The sequence below is a fragment of the Notothenia coriiceps genome, unplaced genomic scaffold (genome assembly GCF_000735185.1).
Source record: "Notothenia coriiceps isolate Sejong01 unplaced genomic scaffold, NC01 NC01_scaffold00033693, whole genome shotgun sequence".
NCBI classification, from domain to species: Eukaryota; Metazoa; Chordata; class Actinopteri; order Perciformes; family Nototheniidae; genus Notothenia; species Notothenia coriiceps.
Genome location: NW_011366394.1, coordinates 166,685 through 177,458, shown reverse-complemented (window position 1 = coordinate 177,458; position 10,774 = coordinate 166,685).

Here is a 10,774-nt window from a genome sequence, read left to right as displayed (position 1 = left end):
AGAGACGGGAGCACGTTGATACGACCTTCCTAGCCGGAGATATGGCCGCATTTTACAATAAACTTCCATTGGGTCGCTTAAAAACAAATATCGCAAATCGAATCGCAATATCTGTCAGAAAAATCGCAATTAGATTATTTCCCCAAATCGTGCAGCCCTAGTCTCAACATAAACAATCCAATGTACCTCCTCCATCATACTGTATGTAATATAGCCCCTGCCTGTCTTTCAAGTGATTCTTTTTTTTATTATTGTTGCCATACAAATGAATGAAAGCGAGATGAAATTCCATGCAGTGGGTTTGTTTCCGAAACACACAAAGGTTACAATCGTTAAACTCAACCTATTCCCGGTGTGGGTAACCCGAGAGAGAGAAGGAGTGTTTGTAATGTGTCCAGAAGCCGGATCACTCCCCGCTCCGTCTGCCACTTTGTCAGGCCTCGTAAAGATGCCACCAGGTCGTGTGTGGAGCGAGAGGGAGAGGGGATAGGATGTCTGATGGATATCCCTGAAGCTTCCAGACTGGATTGCACAAAGCCTTGGTTAGAATACTCGCTTGAGAAAAGAAAAGAAAAGGAGGAAAGGAAAGGAAAGCGATATGAGGTGTCTGATAGATGAGAGGGAATTTGTAAAAGTCACGTTGAATCTTTTCACTTCGGAGCGTGATTTGTGAACCATGTGTTTCCTGATTGTTCTAGCCTAGGTACCTGTGTGGATCCTGGAAGCAAACATCACCCCTTACTTACACTGAATACTTCCCAAACCTACTAAATGTCTTCTTCCACTGCTGCCTGTCATTTTCTCCATTCTAAATCTTCTTTATCAAATATGTTTCACTCAAGTGTCACACTTTGTGTTGTCTCTATTTCTCTCTCCAGACAAAATCCCTGGCCTGTCGAGAGAAGGCTCCCCAGTCAGCGCAATATCATTCAAGGTAACGAACTACAACTCTGCTTCATAAAAAACCAAAACAAGCATTTATGCTTCTTTTCAAACGTGTCTTCTGTTACAAAAAAAAGCCCCTTTTTGTTTATTATACATCCCGGCTTTTGTCACTGTACAGCAGGATGCATCTGGAACGTCTTAAATTCCATCCTTCTAATAGGTGTTTAGTTGCATTGAAGTATGTTAATGGGTTTTAAAGTGGCCGTCGCACAGCGCGTAAAAGCCATCGGGCCTGTGCTTTGTTTACCTGTGCTGTAAGCAGACTTCAATCACAGGAGTTGTAGTGGTGCAGGGGGGGGGGAAAGGGGGTCAAGTATCTACGGAAGTACGAGCCGTGATTCCTTTTTAAAGTGTTTTTAAAAAAAAAAAAATTATTTAATGTAGATATCTCCTGCCTGTTTGGCTGATATCATCCTACTACGCAGAGGAGTGCAAATAGAATCAGATGTGATTAGGCGCAATGCGTCTGGCCCCGGCCACCCAGAAGGGAAGAGGCTAACTCGGTAGCTCGAGTCACAGCGTTATCATATGATCTAAGCCGCAAAGCCAGGAGAAGTCCCCGTGGAACTCCATGGACTGCGTGTAGGCCGTTCGTTAACAATGAACAACCGCTTCCTTTTTTCTGTTGAAGAGCAACATACTGAGTTTGGCAGCTGTGACTGTCGAGTAGACGTAGCATGTCAGCGACACCGATGTGTAAAAACTACAGTGTCACATTTATTTCAGATGATTTCGATTGGTCGAATAATACTGAGTTACGCAGTTTGCCGTCCATTCTGAAGCATTCAAACCCTCTTTTGTAAACTATACTGCTCCTTCTTTCTCCTGATGTGCTCTTTGATCAAAAAGCCCATAAAATGGTCCTTAAATGCCGCTTTAATGTAAAAGCAGGCTCGTTATTTATCCCATTAGCAGCCCTCTGATCTTTTTCAGAGCACGCTGGAGGTAATTAGAATGTTTTTATATATTTTTTTCCTGAGTCGTCTTCTCAAGCTAAAAAATCCATGCACTTGCTTTATACTCTCGAAGTTACAAGATGCGTAACAAAGTGAAAACATAGTCCCCTCCTCCTTATGTGCATTTTTGTTAGTGCCACCCACCACCATCCAGCTGTGATGAAAGTGCCCCACCCCTCCACACACACACACACACACACACACACACACACACACACACACACACACACACACACACACACACACACACACACACACACACACACACACACACACACACACTGCTGCTGTGTTTGATCTAGCCTGTGGTGCATTGTTTTTTTGTGTTCTGGGGGCACAAACCCGTAACCTTTGCCGAGATGAAAGGCCTCCACTGTGCCCCCCTCTCAAGCTTGCACTTATGGCCCCGGCCGCTGCCTGCTGTGGGGATTCAAAAAACACACTCGCAGGCTCTCTGGAGCCATCCCAGACAGAAGAGGGGGGGTGTCTAAAGAGCAGCTTTGAGCCATGGTGGCGTAGCGGGTGGAGAGCATGCCCTGTAACTGAAAAGGTCACCAAAGTGATGCATGGCTGTACAAGGCAGACTCTTTCATTACAGTATGACATTTACCCACCGAGATGATTACTGAGATCATGGGATGCTAACAGGGAACACAAGCAGGCAGAGGGTCACAGGGGTTATAAACCTGTTGTCCTTTCAGAAGTTTAGTTATTGTGATCTATATTTAGGGGTACAGCGTCGGTGAGTCTACTGTTTTCGATGCCTCCATGCTGGGGAAAGCCATTGCTGGGGCTTTATGTTTTCTATGGAAAACGCTGCGGCACCCCGGTGGAATACAGGGTAAGGGCGGACTGGCCATCTGTGTGTTCTGGAGAATCACAGAACGGCCGGTCGTCAGCGGGCCGTTGACGGCCGGCTCGGTTCGCTGACGGCCGGCACCGCCCTTAATTCTTTTAAACGGCACCATGTAAGTTGCGCTGAAAGGCGACAGAGGTCCACAGTTGCCCCGCAGCGACGCTCCCCCCGCCCTCCCGTAGACAGTTCACGAGCTCAGTCAATTCATAACACCAAAGATGGGTCGCGGTAAACGCTCTAAAGTGATGCTCCACTACGCTAAAAAAGAAAAAGACAAGGCACGGTGTAATGCCTGTTAATAGCTTGCCACAGGCATAGCTCAGTTAAAATAAAGCACAGCTATTGTGTGATACATTTGTATTGCATGTATTTTTTTAATTTGTAAACATTTCAGTTAAAGCTTAAAAGAATAAAGATATTTTTGTTAAACGTTTGACCTCTTTCTTTTATAATTTTGGAATCGAAACGGGGAATCGATAAGCAGAACCGGATTTCAAACGATACCCATCCCCACACAAAAGTCCAATCCGACTCTTGACATTTAGAATTGTGTGGTCACAGGTCAAGGCTACTGTGATGTTACAAAACAAAATATTTCGGGCCATACTTCATGCTAACAATGGCAAGTTTACACAAATATCTTTTAAAGTTGAATACAAAAATAAGGACATTTCTGATGGACATGGATGTTATTGAAACTTGAGCGGTTGGTGTTCCCCTGGCTTTTCCTGTAGCGTCACCATGAGGTTTCAATTCACGAGTGAAATTTACCAAAAACTAATTGGCTGAATGCCTTTTTTAATTTAGCTTCCTTTTTGGATTTCCATCATTGTTTCCTTGAAGGTAAAGACAGAGGATCAGGGCAAGTTCGATCAACAAGCTCATAAACATGTGTTGGTTAGATCCCACTCGGATTGCTGCTGTTCTTCTACCACGGTGGAAGAGTATGACATTTGTTAAAGCAGTAATTAGAAAATGTTCATGGTCAGTTCCAGATTGACCGGATCAATTTGCAAGAACTTTAGGTCCAAAAACCTCTTTAAACATCCATGTATACGTTGTGTTTCTTCATTTGAACAGGGACAATGCACAAAGAATAGATAGAACAATGAAAGATGGAATGGTTTTTAGCAAATTGCTATTTTCCGCCGGTGGTTCCTGTTCCTAGGAAGAGTTCATCCATCCTGATGAGATTGTATTTTTGTGCCTTTTGTATAGCTTCATATTGATGACGCTGTGCCCAGCCCGTTGAAGTGAAAGACTCACAGATATATTCTCACTGAGTCTAAGGAACTCTGACAAACGTACAGACGTACTCCTGCCAAGCATAGCTTCAGGGGGAGAATCAGACGGAGGAATAATTGGATGAGTCTTGCCTTTTTTTTTATCTCCGACCACAATCAGACATTGCCATGTACCATCCCCCTCGTTCATCTGGAGATTTAATGACTTAGTCCGCGGCCCGTTTCCCTTTTAATGTATGACCGGACCTTAGTCATGGCTGGGCAGCTCTGCTCCCTGGCCTTCTAACTCTAATAGAATCAGGAAATGAGCAAAAGAAATTGAGCGTTGATCCAAATTGGCCTCATTTCTCCCCTTTGCGCTTTCTTTTGGCTCCCACAGTAATACTTATGGGTGATAGAGTTCCCAGGCTATCCATTAGACAGGCTCATCGTGGCCTCGCCCTGCCCCATTTCACATTATTAAGAAATAAAAACATATCACATTCTACAATTTATTTTGGAAAATGAGTGCAATGTTAAGCCAGGTTTTAGTCGTAGTTTATAAGTAATAAGATCCGTGTGCAAAATGAAGATCTGGCAGATTTGAAAGCATATAGATCGATGTAATTATAATGGATTCCCAATTTGTCGAGTAGTTGTAAGAAGAAATCCACAGCACCCAACTTTCTCAGCCTATACTCAGGCTTTTCAGCAACTCAGGCTTTACTCCTGTAACTCTGAGCTTCATCTATTGGTACGCCTCATCACACACATCTTTGCCGTGACGTTAAACAGTCAGTAGGTCAGGTTGCACTGGCTCTATGTGAATGGCTAGAAGTTGCTGACCTAAGTCCGTTCATTGTTTTCCAATTATATGTTTAGTTTTTTTTTTTATTGTCACTTCTGTAGTTATATGGCATTCATTTCCTGACTTCTCCCATGCTGTGGCAGTTGCTTAATAATAATAATTATTGTGCTCACCTCTCTGAGTCTTCCTTAGACAGTGAATCACCCGGTTGTCCTTCTACCTTTCCAGGAGGATAACCACGCCCCAGAAGGAGACAAAGAGGAGCCGCTGGTGACTCCCGTCGTGGAGGAATGCCAAAAGCTGTCGCCGGACAACTTCCAGGAGCGGCGAGCGCGGGCCATCTCAGCCAAAGTTCAGGAGATAAAGAAGGTACTGCCCAATTTACATTAGCTCATTTATTAATGGGAGATTTTGTGTGTACTAAAAAGAGTTATGAGTTTTTCACATGAGCCTAACTTAACTTTAGGCCTCTTGTAGCAGGGCTTTGTCAACAGGACCATAACATGACATGTAATGTTTTCTAGCGGTAGCCTCACATTTAAAGGGGACCTATCATGTAAAATGCACTTTTGTATGTCTTTTATACATAAACATGTCCCCGGTGCGTCGGGGAACTCACGCAGCGTCAGAAAATAAAGCCCTCTCTCTTTTCCCCCGTACCCAAATCTTTAAAAAAACGGGTGTACAACGAGCGGATACAGATTTTCATCCTAACTGACGTGTCCATCCGAACTGACGTAGGCGGACCCACAGAAAGTTGCTATCAGAAACAAGGCCTGACGTGTTTTGGACGTAATCTCGTCTTTGTTTACATTAGCATGCCTCGCTAACACTCAGAGCTAACCTGTACTGTAAACCAGTGATTCTCAAACTTTTTTCAATAATGTACCCCCTTTGAAAAAAAAATTCAGCCATGTACCCCCTGATCAGCGCAAAAACTATTTGTTAAGGAAGAAATGCCTATATAAAGAGGTACAGTACAGCGCTGCACCATCGGTGTCTGATTTATTAAAACAACAACCTTGTAACTGAGANGCAGGGCGTCCCGTGACCTTCATAGACCTCCCATAGCGTTGATAATAGACGCCATGAGAACACTCTATATTAATATTGACAATAACAACTGACCGTCGGGGAGTGTTCTCATGGCGTCTATTATCAACGCTATGGGAGGTCTATGAAGGTCACGGGACGCCCTGCCCGTTGAAAACTAACTTCCAAGGGGTACCCTGTCCGTAATACAGTGACGGGGAGGGGCCCTGACCGACCGTCAACATGTGACGGATTGGGAGTGAGAGCGGGTTGGTGTGTGTGTGTGTGATTTTTCTGACAGATATTATGATTGTGATTCGATTTGCGATATTTGTTTTTAAGCGACCCAACGGAAGTTTATTGTAAAATGCGGCCATATCTCCGGCTAGGAGGGTCGCATCAACATGCTCCCGTCTCTAGCACCCCCGCAGCGCGAGCTACGAGTGAAAGAACTAAATGAAGCTTCCGTTGGATTGCTTTACAGTCAAGCTTCAGTTCAAGATTCACCCTGTAATAGATGTAAAACATGTGATGGAGCATTACTAACCTGACTCAGATGGTTTGTTTCACCAAACCATCTAGGAAAGCTCCATTGGAAGCCATTTGGAAAAGTATTTCAAAAATACTTGGCAGGGTGATTGGATCAATCTTTCTATCACCTACTATCATAGGCCACTTCTGATTGGTTAACAATGACTGGTATATGTGGAGCACAGCACTTCTGATTGGTGTGGATGACTGACACACAAGAAGAACAAAAACAAAAACAAATCGCAGGCTTTGCGATTTGATAATAGCATCATTTCAAATCGCGATTTCGATATAAAATCGATTAATCGTTCAGCCCTAATCGTAACCTTCTGTTTGCCAATTATTTTCTGCAATACTTCAAAATCCAATACGTCAGCCTACAAAAGTCACTGCACCGCTCTATAAGCAACACAGACATGACTCTTGCTTTGAAAGATTTTCTGGAAAAATATGACCCTAACATAAATTGTCCTTTAATTGTATGAATCATAGAAACTTGGTGATAATTCACTTATCACTGTATGCCAGCAAAGTGATCATGTTCTGAAAATGACAGCTGTAGCTACATGAGAAGTATTTTAATGTTCACCGGCAAAATCCATTTGCCTGGATTGCAGGCTGAGATCTATCTTCATCCCACAACACTGAGTTATTTAAACATGGTGTGCCCCCGAGCAGAGCCTGTGTGTGAACATGTAGTTAACCCCAAAGTCGCACTGCAGGTCCTCACTGACTCTTTATTAGCAGCTAATTACATAAAAGCTATTTCCGGAACAGTGGATGAACACAGCCTCAAGTTCAACTCCACTTTATTTAAAGTGTACATCACCCAGAGAGTCAGTAATAACCACACAATATCAAAAGTACCCATACACACTGTGTTAAGGTGAGGTTGGTAATTAAAGAAAAAGAAAGATAACGCAGAATAACTGCAACATGATTGGGGTGGCCAGCCCACTTGAGATAAAACAGTGAGGGGCTGTGTCTCAATTTGGATACTTCCCTTAGTACACTGCTATGTTGAATACTGCAAGAGCCATTTAGGCATATTATCATTATGGTAAACATGTATGTTTGGTGAGACAGTTGCATATTCTTTGAATTTAATTTAAATGAATACGATAATCATGAGTTTTTCGTTATACCGTTTTTTTTATAGTTTTGTTTGTTTCTGGACTGCGCAAGGTGTATGTTTATTTTGTTTACGACCAGGTTTCATGCCGTAAAGCAGACTATAGTGCGTAAGTCTATGAGTTTAAAATGACGCTTCACCAGTCTGACAAATGGAAAGTCTACACAGTGGTTGAAAACATTTTTGTCCACATGCGCCCGCACACCTGATGGTATTTACACTTATTTATTTATTATATGCAGTTTAAAATGTTTAACCCGGCACTGGACTGCCATGTTAAAAACCCCAGGATGTATCTGTGACTACATGATATTCATGGAAGGTATTTGGACGACTGTGGCTGTGAGGGAGTGTGGTCGTCTTTCAACCAGAAGGTTGTGGGTTCAATCCCAGCCCATGCAGTCAACATGTCGATGTATCCTTACGGGCAAGATCACTTAACCTGTGTTGCTCCCGATGGCATGGCCAACGGTGTGTGAATGTGTGTGAATGTTTAGGTCCGTAGAGTAAGGTACACTGCTCTGTATGAATGGGTGTGAATGGGTGAATGACATGTAGTATGTAAAGCGCTTTGAGGGGTCTTAAAGGACTGGATAAAGCGCCTTATAAGTACACGTCCATTTTACCATTTAAAACGCGAAGTCAATGCTCAAAATCGCATTGTAGCTCAGTGTCGTGGCGCCATTGTATTCTTTGATAATCGACCACTACACAACACTGTTGTGCATTGTGAACCGTGTGCCCCAACAGGAGTGACAATTAGGCGCTGTTAGCTTAGCCAGCAAGTTTATCGTTTGTGCGTTGCAAATCATTACAGTCTGGTTAATTAACGCACTAACTATAGAGATTGCTTTTCTTTGACACCAGTATAGTTGTTACTGTATGTTCTATTAGGAAAAGGCGAAAACCCACATGTTTCATACCTTTTATTTGTATAAAGCTTTTTTACCTGAGCAAACGCTAGGTCCGCATTCCATGATGCAGCCAAGATCTAGCAAATTTTAAGTGCGAAAGTGTCCACCATTCTGGACTCAGCTTTTTGACAGTGTATGATGAAATCATTCACGTATCAAATTGTATTTTGCCATACTTAGCATTTGAAACATTCTTATGCACTCAAAATAGCACATGTAAGTACAGAAACACGCAAATGTTTGAACAGAAACAGAAGTTTTCTCAGCATAAATAAAAAAGTATCAGCAGAGTTTGCCTCCCAAATGTGCAGTGGGAGATTACAGTATATAAGCCTCCATACACATATGGACCCTGCTCTATCGAAATCAGTCGCATTGACCCGAGACACATTTTGAGTTGCATACACTGCTGGAAAGAGGATATATTCCTAGCTGTTCTTTCTAAATGATATCAGGATTGTTTTTTGTACTCCAAATATTAAGCGAAATATGTTCAATATTATATACATGAACTGCAACCGGAGGTCATCATTTTGAGAAAAAGGCCCTTCAACAGTTTTCTCTTCTCTGGAATCCATCGATCTGATTGAATTATCGGAGCAAATGATCAAAGATACTACGAGAGGAAGATATTTTCGTTTGGGATTGCTGGTCTGGGAGAAGCTCCGCGTGTGTGTGGTGTGTGTATACGTGTGTGTGTTTTGGTGTAATTTTGCGTTTGTGTGTATTGCGTTTGTTTCCCGGGGGAAACCCCACAGCAGAAACACCGGCCGTTGTTATGCTGCTGTGACGTTTAAGTTAATCCGGTTCTCTGCTTGTTAATATGCCGTTTACAAGCTTCAAAGTGTGTATTTATCATCTGAATTTGCGAAACCAAGTTTTAATATTCCTGAAGTCCAAGACTTTTTTTTAAATTGAAATCAGATGAAAACAAGACTGTAACGGACCGTGCCGTGTTTATTTATGATTACTCTTACGCTACATTCATAATGTCAGTCCGGGATGGAGGGGGAAGCGGCGCTGGTAAGAGCAGATTGCCTGTCATCTTCCCCTTTACAAGCTTAAGATGTATTTATCGTGTGAGTTTGGAAATAAAAGTTTCATATTCTGAAAGCGCCTAAGTACTTTGTTTGTTTAAAATCCAAAACAAAAACAGCCCGAACCCCGAAAAAATTAGTTTTTATGCAAATCCACGTTTATTTTGCAAATGGAGCCGTTGCTGGCACTTCCGACTGATTTCGTAGAGCGGGTCACATATTTCTTTGATTATTTTTAGATAGATAAGTCAAGACTACAGGCAAAACCTTGTTTATTCCCTTTAACTGATTTGGCCAAATTTTCTTCAATAACATACGTTGAAAGAAGACAAAAATACCACATTAAAGAGTTCATTTTAATAACTTATATTTGTTATTTCTTTGTTATGGATTTTTTCAAGATGGCAAGCATAAACAGAATGCATTAATCTGGCAAATGTAAACATAGCATTTAAGGGCAGGGGTGGGCAAACTTTTTGGCTCGGGGCACTATGGAGTTTTAACAATGTGTCAACGGGCCGAGGCCAGTAAGCAGATCGGTGAAAAAATATTTAGCTGCTCCACTCCCTCATTTATACACTCGGCACTCCATTGTTGACTTTTATTTTCTTTCGGTACCACTCATTGTTACAGGATGCAGGTTTTCAAAGGGTGAATTAGGTTCAAAGGGAATTATTGCGTCATCGTTTTGGTGTCATGACGTAACTGTTTACGTGCCTTCTTATGACCCACATCCAGCGTTTAACGTCGCTGATTCCACGCAACACCGCTCACAACAACATCAATAGAGGACTGCGTCTGGTATTTGTTTATTTACGAAGCCAGATTAAATTAACTACTTCTCCAACCTTATACCTTTCTCCAGAGTGCACGGAGTGCATTGTTTATTTAATGTGGTTTATGCTGCATTTACTGCCTTGCTGCAGGCTGCTTCGTCTTACCAGAGGTTTATTCTCTCCGTTTAACTCGGCGGCAGTGGCCGCTGTTAAAGTTTTCATTGTCTGACTGTCGACAAGCAGCTGATAGAAATCCCCTCATCCCCATAGTGAATGTGTGTTTAGTCTGAAGCTGTCTGGCATCACAACGCTGTTATGCAAGTCTCACTGGCGATTCTTAATGTTGATGTTAGCATAGCAACCGAAGCTAATCAGACTATCTTGACTACTTGCAATCATATTGTGGCATGTAAGCCGTTTTCACACGCATATTAGCGACTAGTTTTCGTTATTATTACTCGTGGTGGCCACATGTAGACCAGTGTATTGGATTCCATCGCGCGGTAACTGCAATAATACAAAGACAACAGGAACACGTCTGCCTCTTCACAATGGTCAATAACA